Consider the following 11,451-nt stretch of genomic DNA (forward strand, 5'->3'; position numbering starts at 1 on the left):
AGGAGAATATTGTATACAGTAACAACAACATTGTTTTATGACAAACTGTGATAGAATTAGTTTCTCAGTAGTGCAATGATTCAAGGTAATTCCAAGAACTCATGATGGCAAATATTCTCCACATCCAAAAAAAGGACTGTGGATTCTGAATGCAAATTACCCTCTGTCTGAATATCCTCCATCCAGCTGTTCTAGTAATGAGAAACATTTATGAGTTATAAATATCATTTTCCCAATGTAGAAATGTAAACAATTTAACCTTTTAATATCCCTTATGATTTCTTTTTCCCTGTTTACCTTTTATGGTTCTCTAGAATCTTGTATTTGAAAGTAAAATTTTCTATTTAGCTCAGGTCTTTTCATCAAGAATGCCTGAATGTCCTTTCTTTCATTGAATTCAAATTTTTCCCTGGAGGATTACATTCAGTTTGAAGGGTAGGTGATTCTTGGTGTAATACCATTTCCTTTGCCCTACAGAATATCATAATCCAAGCCCCTTTTATCCTTAAAAAGTAGAAACTGTTAAATCTTGAGTTATGCTGACTGTGGCTCCATAACACTTGAATTGTTTCTTTCTGGCTGCTTTCAATATTTTTTCCTTGACCTGGGGAGTTCTGAAATTTGCTATAATATTCCTGTAAGTTTTCAGTTTAGGATCTCTTTTCCAGAAGTTATTAATGGATTTTTTTTCAATTCCCATTTTACTTTCTGCTACTAGAATATCAGGGCAATTTTCCCTGACACTTTCTTGGAAAATGATGCCTAGGTTTCTTTTTTTGATCATGGTTTCAGATAGTCCAATAATTTTAAATTATCTCTCTTGGGTCTATTTCCAAGTCAGTTGTTTTTTTTTTCCAAGGCAATATTTTATATTGCCTTCTAATTTTTATTCATTTGGTTTTGCTTAATTTCTTTGATTTCTCATAAAGTCATTAGCTTCCATTGCTCAATCCTAATTGTAAAGGAGTTATTTTCTCAGAGAGCTTTTGTATCTCTTTTCCATTTGGCAAATTTGTCTTTCAAGGCACTCTTATATTCATTGGCTTTTTATACCTGTTTCACCATTTGGCCTAATATGTTTTTAAGATGTCATTTTCTTCAAATTTTTTTACACCTCCTTTACAAAGCTGGTGACTTTTTTAATGGTATTCTTGCATTACTACCCATTTTTTCCCTCTACCTCTATTATTTTATTTTTCAAAGTCCTTTTTGAGTGCTTCTATGCTGAGAGCAATTCTATTTTCATGGAAGCTTGGATAAGGAGCTTTGACTATGTTATCTTCGGTATTTTGACCTTCATTGTCACCATAAAGACATACTATGTCAGCTTTTATAATGTTTGCTCATTTTAAAAGGTCTATTTCTGACTTTTAACTCTTTGTTAAAGTGGGGGCAATGCTTCCAGGTGGAGTGTACAGGGTCACAAGATACATGGGGTTGTGCTTTTGTTTTCAGAGATACTTCTGGAATTTGAAAGCTTTTAGGTCATAGAGAGTGGTATGATTAAGGAGAGGTATGTTTATTACTCTACTAGGCTGTGCTCTGGTGTGCAAGCAACAGTAGGTCTGTCTTTTTTTAAGATTTTTATATTTCCAGTTACATATAAGGATAGTTTTCAAAATTTATTTTCACAGGATTTTTAATTCCAATTTTTTTTCACCCACCTTCCCTTTCCTCCCTGCTCCCCAAGATGGAAAGCAGTCTGATATAGGTTTTATATATACAATCACATTAAACATATTACTTCATTAGTCATCTTGTGAAAAAAGAATCAGAGCACAAAGGAAAAATATTAAAAAAGAAGGAAAAAAAGCAGTCCAAAACTAGAAACAGTATGATTCAATATGAATTCATAATTTACACTTCTTTTTTTTCTGGATGTTGAAAACAGTTTCTATCATGAAATCTTTGAAACTTGTTTTGGATTGTTGCACAGCTGAGAAGAGCCAAGTCTATCCCCATTGTTCATTACACAATATTGTGTGATTGAAAAATGTGTACAATGTCATCCTGATTCTGCTCCTCTCAGTCAGCATCAGTTCATGTAAGTCTTTCCATGTTTCTCTGAACTGTTCCTGCTCATCATTCTTATAGCACAATAGTATTCCATTACATTGATATATCACAACTTGGTTTAGCCATTCCCCTATTGAAGGACATTCCTTCAATTCCAATTCCTTGACAGCGCAAAGAGAGCTGCATAAATATTTTTATACATGTTGGTGCTTTCCCATTTCTATGGTCTCTTTGGATATAGGTCTAGCAGTGGTACCACTGAGTCAAAGGGTATGAACAGTCCCATAGCCCTTTGGGCCTAGTTCCAAATTGCTCTCCAGAATGGTTGGATCAGTTGACACCTCCAACAACAATGTATTAGTGTTCCAATTTTTCCACAGCTTCTCCAACATGTATTATTTATATTTTTTTGTCATATAAGCCATTCTGATAGATGTGAGGTGGTAACTCAGAGTTATTTATTTGCATTTCTCTGATCAATAGGTGATTTAGAGCATTTTTTTTCCTATGCAATAGGTAGCTTTGACTTCTGCTCAGAAAACTGCCTATTCATATCTGTTGACTATTTTTCAATTGGGGAATGACATATCTTATAAATTTGAATTATTTCCCTATATATTTTAGAAATGAGGCATTTATAAGAAATGCTATCTGTAAAAACCAAATGAAATAATGCATCGTGACTTTAAAGGCTCTGAGCAAACAACAAACAACTCACAACCTCAAAGCTTTTAAAGCATCTTCGAACCTTTGCATAAAATAATTCTACTCAAAAAGAAAAGGTTGTTTTCCTAACCTTGCCTCTGACTCCAAAATTCGGAAATGTTTTTTTGGGGAGATATTTGGCAGTCTGAGTGGTGCTGACTAACTCTAATTTTGCTGGCTAACTCTGGTATATAATCATAGGTCCCTCCTCTTCCTAAAAGAAGTTTCTTAAGTCTATTATGACATTCTCTGAACCAACTTTTTAAACACTAGGTAACACTGATAGGCCTATCTGCATCAAAGAAGGGACTTGACCTAAGAACAAGCCTGGTACACATATATTGAGAAGTACTATGTAAATGCTAAGTTCCTTATGATCTTTGGCACTTCATAGGCCACTTACTCTGTGCCAGGCACTGTGACAAACAACAATGCTGCAGATAGGTATTAATATTATCCTCATTTTACAGACAAGGAAACTGAAGCAATAGAGGGTTTTTGTGACTTGCTCAAGGTCAAAGAGCTAATAAGTTTCTGGCATAGATTTGAAACCAGTTGACTTTTCTTCATTAGTAGACATTGACTTATTTTTTATGTGGGGTTTGGATATGTAGATCTACCCAAATTAAATTTAGGTCTGATTTCCAACCACCATTGAAACCCTCCTACACTGAATCATAGATTTAGAGCCTTTGTTAACTTGGGTGTATTTATTCCACCTCTAGTCACTGAACTTTGTGACAATGGAATTGGCTCTCCATCGAAATAGATACAAGTATTTGTATAGTATATGTAACTTTTACTTTTACTGAAGGATCTATTTGTTGTATTTTTTAGTCATTTTTTAGTCTTATCTGATTCTTCATGGCTTCATTTGGGGTTTTCTTGGCAAGAATACTGTAGTGATTTTCCATTTCCTTCTCCAACTCATTTTTATAGATGAGGAAAATGAGGCAAACAGGATTAAGTGACTTCCCCAAATCACACGGCTAGTGAATACATAAGGTGAGATTTCAAGTTAGGAAGATGAGCCTTCTTGACTTCAGGCCTGACACTTTATTTACTGTGCTACCTAGCTGTCAATAGAATCAATAAGTAAATAAACATCATGCAAAATTAGGTAAAAGACTAAAACCTATACCAAAAATTTTGTAAATCTGCTGATGTCCTAAAACTGAAAATTCACTAGATATTGTATCAAGCTGTACTCAAGATTCTAGCAAATACCCTAACCCTGTTTAGTTCCCCAATGTTACTGTGCATTACATTGTAAGCTCCTTAATGGCAGAGACTGTCTTGCCTATTTTTCAATCACCACCACTTAACCATGTGCCTCATTTATATTAGGTTCTTAATAATAATAAATTATTGAATTGAAATGAGTTGAGAAGGTAAAAGAGTAATCAGTCCTTAGACACAGAGGATAATTTCTGGAAGAACTCAGGACCTGGGTGGACATTCCACAGGAAATAGAACCAGGATTTGGTATGAACTGAAACTCAAAATATATATTGTTTCCCTTTAGTTATTGTCTTAGTTATTTGGTCATTGACAGGGTATTTGATCTGAACTGACTGCAGCTATGACATCACACAATAGGGCTGACTCAACTCAGCAGCTGGTCCCAGCAAGAAATGGTCCATATGACATCTCTTACTCACCAACCTGGAGCTTGATCACAGAACCTCTCTGTCCCGATGGCATTTTCTCATTCCTTCTCTTGCTCCCCTAGCACAAAGCCACCTCTCTCCTTATAACAGGGCCAGTTGTAGAGTAAGGGGCTCTGCATAGCTGTGACAAAAGAAAAAAACACACCTACCCCAATTCCTTCTCTCTTCCCTGTTTATGTCCAGTTTTTCAAGGCTTCTACTTTTCATAGGGTTACATAATAGAATACTGCCTCTTCTCTTACCCACTGACAGTGTGTGCTTGGCAAAACTAGTGACCTTCTTCATTTTCCTGATTTGTAAAAGGTCCTCCTGATTCCTCTCATGCAATGTCCAATTCCCTGAGAATAACCTCTTGAACCTCTCTAGTGTTTTGCCTCATAAGGCTGACAAATAAAAGAAATGCTTGGGGAAAACAAGCATCTGATTCAATGTTCATTACTTCAGTAAATCCTCTGTCTTTCAATCTACTAGTGGCAACTGCCAAGACATATTTAAGAAAAATTAATACCACAGTGGCTGCTTGCTACAAGACCCAAATAATTAAAGAGAAGGGGTTAGCTTTCTGAAGTAATACATTAAAAAAAAAAACACTTACATGACACATTACTAGGGCATTAGGGCAAAGTAGTAAAGCTGCTTCCATCCTTTCCCTGGCTAATTCTCTCTCCATAGATTCTAGAACCTAAACAGCTATCTTGATTGTGTTCCCCAGTTTAGCATTTGGAAATCTCAGAACTTAAACTCACTCAGCACTGAAAGAACACGTACTCTAAACTATAAATGGCATGACCAATGGGATTTTACTTACAATCTGGAAGGAGGTAATAGTTTTTGTTGAGATAGTGACTTCCATCCAAAGCATCTCAGAATACTTGCTTACCATACCTTGAGGGATAATTTCACCTGCCCTTGAAGTGTCTATATTATCTGGGGTGGAACAAGGCAGCTGTTTAAGCAGAACCCAGTAATTCTTTAAGAGAAAGTGATGGAGCATCTTGTAGTCTAGCATGCCCAGAAAGGGCAGAGGGGAAATTTGGGGACAGATTTTATGAGCCAACTTGGAGTTTCATTATAAAGTTGGATCTAACTTATTTCTCACAAAATAGTTGAATCTTGGACTATTTGTGTCCTGATTTTACCTCTCATCTCAAAGATTACTCCCAGCATAATTACCCTGAATACAATACCCTTACTTCATGACAAAGTGGAAATATTGTAATTTCCATTATCTTTATTCCACAGTAAATTTCCGTATAAATCTGAAACTCCATTAGAGAAAAGATTCTTAACCTGAAGTCTATAGAAAAATTTCAGAGGGCCCATGAAATGGCATAGGGGAAAATAATACATATGTTTCTCTAGCCTTTAACTGCAATTAAGTATTTCTTCAAATATGAATGTGAGCCATAAATCTTATTCTGAGAAGGGGTCTGTGGGTTTTATCAGACTATGAAAGATATCCTTGAAACAAACAAAAAATGCTAAAATCCTCCTTTTTGGCGGTGATCCCCATAAAGTTCAAGAATCACTGCCAATCAAGATCCTCAAACTATAGTACTTGATTGACACTTGCACAATTCCCTTTAAAATCACTTATCATAATCATTGTTGTCATCATTGTCATCAGCACCACCACCACCACCATCATCATCACAGTCTTCAAAAGATAGTTGTTGAGCATTTATTATGTACAGATCCTTTTTCTAGATAAGGAGTGAAGTGACCTGATTTCAAAATGCCTAGTCTAGATGAGGATAGTAAGTGATACTTTCATATTGAATCCCTATGAGAAGAAAAGACAACAGCTAACTAGAAACAGTATGACTGATGTATTCATGAAACCAAGGCTTTGCTATATGCCTTGCCACTGAGCTTTCTAAATATCTGAGCTTCACCACTCATCCTTTCTTTATACTCTTTTGATTCCTGAACATTACTGTTTACCTTGTTCTTGGACCTTCTGGAAAACTTAACCTTGCCATCTACCCTTATACTAAACCTTAATGTGAACTCCAAGTCTTACCATTCTCCTTTCAGCTGAACCTTCTTTTGTGTTTTGACTTCTCATAAAAAGAATACAAGCTCTTTAAGGACAAGGCCTGTCTTAATTTAGTACTTGTTTCATAGTGCTTAGCATAGGATTTTGCTTATAATAAATACACAGTAAATGCTTTTATTTTTATCTATATAATCATTACCTTCCCTCCCTCTGTCCTTGCCTCCCTCCCCTCCTCCCTCTTCCAGCTTTGTGATACTCAGCAAATTCCACCTACCCCTGGATATATCCTTATCTAATTTACTCATTACTGGTATACATCATCAATTGCTATAGCTTGGTATATTTTAAAAGGCTTCAGTTGTCTTTGCCCGCCTGAATATAAAAAATGCAACCCATTACCACTCATATTTCTAGCATAGTTGAACATGCCAATTTTCATCCTACTAGCATTTCCTTTGAGAAGCAAGTATCCCTTCTAAGTTCTTAAATTATTACAAGGTTATCAGCTTAGTAATTTCCATTGCTTATGAAGATAGGACATGTACTTTCTTTGCCAACACTGTAATGGGATGTCAAGGCATAGCCAATAAAAGGTGAAGAGTTACCTGAGCTTATGAGTCCTTCCAAAAGCCTATTAGTGAAAAAAGGTTAACAAGAATGTGTCTCAAGGATGCACATAAGGAGAAGCAACTGAGCCTGGGAGATAAGTGCCACTGGATTAGTTTTTACAGCCTTCTTCTTGAACTAAAAAATTCATTTAGTGGGGAAAAAATCTGTCTTCTAGACTTAGAATAGAAAACTTGAAGAGCTGCCAAGTGTTTAATACATAAGAATAAAGGCATGTACATATGTGAATTTCTAATCATGTTTTTTTTAGATGCTTGCTCTTTGACAGTCCATGAAAAGAGAAACTTATAGAAACTTGACCTTAATTTCTTTTTTGCCACTGGAAAAGTGTTTACCCTGTATATAAGTTATGTATGTAGGTATGTATATGTGTGTGTATACATGTGTATACACACGTACATACCTACATACATTCTATAAAGTTTTTCTATTAATGATTCTCCAGGCTTATTTCTTCCAAGTAAGGACAATCCCAAGCAGTTTGTAGAAAAGCAGATTTCGAGCATGGTCTCTCCAATATAGAAATTAAATGGGCAGGTTTAGTTTCTATAAGGAAAACTGTCTAACAAATAGACTCTATCTAAAAAGTAGTGGACTTCCCCTTGTCATCAGCCTTCAAAGATGGCCTGATAACCACTTGCTGGCTATGTTGTAGGGATATGATTATTCATTTATGGGTGGACTAGATGGCCACAGAGGCCCTTCCAACTCTACAATTCCAAGTGACCCATTTTCTCTTTATTTAGGCATTAGTACAAAGTGAATTTCTTCAGAAAGCCCTTAGTTAAGACCTTTCTTTTCAGGACTAGAATGTTGCAGTATACCAAACAACACATCTATAGAATTAGATTGATGTCTATGCCACAGTGAAAAACTAGATGTGGTTCCCAGGAGTCTACATATGTCAAAGTATAAAGTAAGGGGAGCCTAATATATATGAAAGCTTTGAAATATAATTTGCAATCTGCTCATGAAGAGAGCATTCAAACCTCATATCTAACATCCTGAAGCAGTGTCTCATTTAATTATTGAATAAATGAAGTGATTGTAACACACACAATGGATATACCTTATAAGGAAAAACACTATATCCATAATACATACTTGGAGAAAATCAGTAGCTTCCCTTCAGATGCTACCAAACTTAAATCTGCTTAATGATGAGTAATCATTAAGAGAAGCAATAACTTTTGAGTATGTATTCAGCACCTTAGACTTCCTTTATTAATGTTCCTGGTAGGCAAAGTATTGAAAATTATCTACACAATGGAAAGTAAGAAGAATACTAGCAAGGTAAAAAGTGGCTTTTTTAGATAAAATCCTGAATAAGCCAAGAAAGTTACAGGGATGATAAAGAAAAATCAAGACAAAAGGGTAATAGTTTTTCCTTTTTAAAATGAGTGTCATCTTTCCTTGACTTCAGAAATTTGTCATAGAAGGGCAACACTGCCTCAAGTAAATGATGAAGTAGAACTAGTTTCATCATATCCTGACTCTCCTTTCAGTACCTTTTAAACTTTCCTTTATCCCTTTCTTTCATTAACCCCTACTTAAAGGAATGAGGCATCAGTGGATCATCTTAGCTGAGAGAAATATCTTCTAAATATTTCCCCCAAAGTAGTCATACAACCAATGATTAACATCTTCTAAGGAGGAGAAATATACAATCTCTTGAAACAATTGATTACACTCATGATCACCCTAAGGTTTAGGAAGTCATTTGTTGTATTCTTTTGTAGCCCCTGGAAACTTGCAGTGTGGTGGGAGGTAGAGAAGATAAGTGATTCATGTATGTATGCATGCATGTGTTTATGCAGGTATTGTGGCATATATATATATATATACACACATCCATATATGACCACCTGAAAATAATGATTTTTAAAATCTTGATACAATATCACATGAAATTATTAAGGAAAATTGCTTTGAAGTTCAAGAACAAGAGGCTAAAGTAGAAGTAGGAAAAATCCATTGTTCATCACCTGAAAGAGATACCAGGAGGAAAACTTACAAAAACATCATAGCCAAGTTTCAAAGCTCCTAGGTTAAAGATAAAATATTACATGAAATAAGAAATAAACAATTTATGTACAGCAGAGCTGCAATCAAGATTTCACAAGATTTAGCAGCTTCTACACTAACAGACCATCAGTCTTGAAACATTATATTTTAACAGAGCAAAAGAACTGGGGTTGAGACCAAGAATAATTTACCAGAAAAGTTGAATATAATACTGAAGAAAAGGTGGTGGGGAGGACATTAAACAAAGTGAAAGACTTAAGGTATTGTGTCAAAATTGACCAGAACTAAATGGAAAATTAATACATTAGATCCAGAAGAAATATAAGGCAAACATGAAAGACCAATGATAAGGGACTCAACAGAATTTCTATTTACTTTTATATTTGAAAGTGTTATCAATGTTCTTGGGATGATTATTATTACTTGAGTAGTTTGAAAGAAGTGTTGGTGGTTGAGCTGAGTATGATGGGGTGAGCCTAAAAAAGAAAATGGGGTAAAAATGGTAAAAAAGGGCTATTCTCTCATACAAATGAGGTGTGAAGGGAAGAACTGATACAGAACAAGCACATAGGAGTATAGACTTGTCCTGAATGGACTCTTACTCTCATCATATCTGGGTTAAAAAAAGTAACAACATAAACATTTAAAAGGGTAGAAAAATCTTCTAACCTTCTAAAAAATAGGAGGATGAGGGGACAAGATAAGAGAGTTGTTTCTGACTTTTTATGACCCCATTTGGGGTTTTCTTGGCAAAGATACTAGAGAGGTTTCCCATTTCCTTCTCCGGATCATTTTACAGCAAAGGAAACTAAGGCAAACAAACAGGGTTAAGTCACTTACCGAGGGTGACACAGCTAGTAAGTGTCTAAAGCCATATTTGAACTCACCAAGATCAGTCTTTCTGACTCCAGGCCCAGCACTCTATCCCCTGTACCACCTAGCTGTCCCTGAAATCAACTTAGATTATTCACTTTTTAGTGTAAACATTTATACCTTGGAAGCCAAGAGAGTTCAGAAAACAGGATTTGTTTTATTTTTGCTGATTTTGTAAACATAAGAAAATGATAGAGAAAATGTTAGTAATTCAAATTAACATTAAAAGTCAATCATTTCTTTTCCCCCTTGAGATCCTTCTTAAACACCTACCAATACATTGCTGACTAGAAGGGACTTCAGAGGTCATCTAATGCAAATCCCTTTATTTTATAGATAAAGAGAGTGAAGTCCATAACAATGAAATCACTTCACCAAGGTTATAAACATATGTTACATAACAAAGATGTACTTTGCATCAGTTTAGTTCCTCTGATGCCAAATTGGGTGCCTTTTCTACTGTCACACTATAGGGGCTACCAAACCACATAGGCTCTTGCTCAGTTCACTCCTATGAATCACTAGGACTCCTTATACAAATCAAACATAATTACTCAAGAAACAACTGAAAAACTACCATATGTTGCACTCCATACATTTTAATGTACTATAGCCAACTATTAACAAGATAAGTTTTCAGTTCTTTCTCTGGCTGCATCCTCTTCTATCTTAAATAACAGATTACTTTAGAAGTCCTAGCTCTTCATTACCTTTCTTCAGATTCCTGGCTTCTACTGGCAGGCATCATTTTGTTCTATTAAGAACCAGACATAAATCTAAGACCTGCTACCTTTCATTTGAAGATACATGCTGTTTTAGTGATGATATTAATATGACTATTTTACTCTCTGACCCCTTTAGCTTTTGCAGTAGTAATAATACAAATCAACATCAGGGGATAATCAAAAAATCAATTTATACCTATTTTTGTTATGGTCAATATGATTTTTACAGCAGTCTACCCTTAATAAGGAAGCAATGTATCACTCTAGATAGAAAAGGATACAGCTAAAGAAGGAACTAGAAATTTATTACTAGACATTGGAGTAGAATGTGTTTGAAAATATAAAGAATAACTCATAAAATTGTGTCAGTGACAATAGTATGAATAATTAGAGAAATAATAAGAGGGACATTTTTGAAAGAGGAGTCCTCTCACCCAAAATGTCTAAACAAGGGCATTTTTCTCTGCTCAGAGAACATGCACTGGAAGGCTTTACAACGTGCTTTTTCTTATATGAAGAAAAGAGAAATGCATTGAAGCATAGTCATCATAGTTCTTTGAAAGATTTCTTCTCATAGTAAAGATATTTTGCCAAATTCACAGGTCTCCATTGGCTGGAGACCTAAAGGAATTTGCAAGATATTATGCCCCTATACGTTGCTTTTGTTTAACTACTGGAAAATAATTTGGGTAGTTTCCTTTTAGTTGTTGGGGGCTTCTTACTTATGAAGTACTTTCCACATAGAAGACAAAGCACATGTGATAGTACCAAATTGGGAATCTTTCTTTTGAAGAAAGCATTTTATCAATTG

The 11,451-nt window shown here is 35.2% G+C and overlaps 1 pseudogene; it reads right to left on the reverse strand.

Annotated features, from left to right (window-relative positions):
- Positions 1-10,663, reverse strand: part of LOC122728859 — a 43,202-nt pseudogene extending 32,539 nt beyond the window's left edge.
- Between the last annotated feature and the right edge of the window lie 788 nt (positions 10,664-11,451).

The sequence above is a fragment of the Dromiciops gliroides genome, chromosome 5 (genome assembly GCF_019393635.1).
Source record: "Dromiciops gliroides isolate mDroGli1 chromosome 5, mDroGli1.pri, whole genome shotgun sequence".
Taxonomy (NCBI): Eukaryota; Metazoa; Chordata; class Mammalia; order Microbiotheria; family Microbiotheriidae; genus Dromiciops; species Dromiciops gliroides.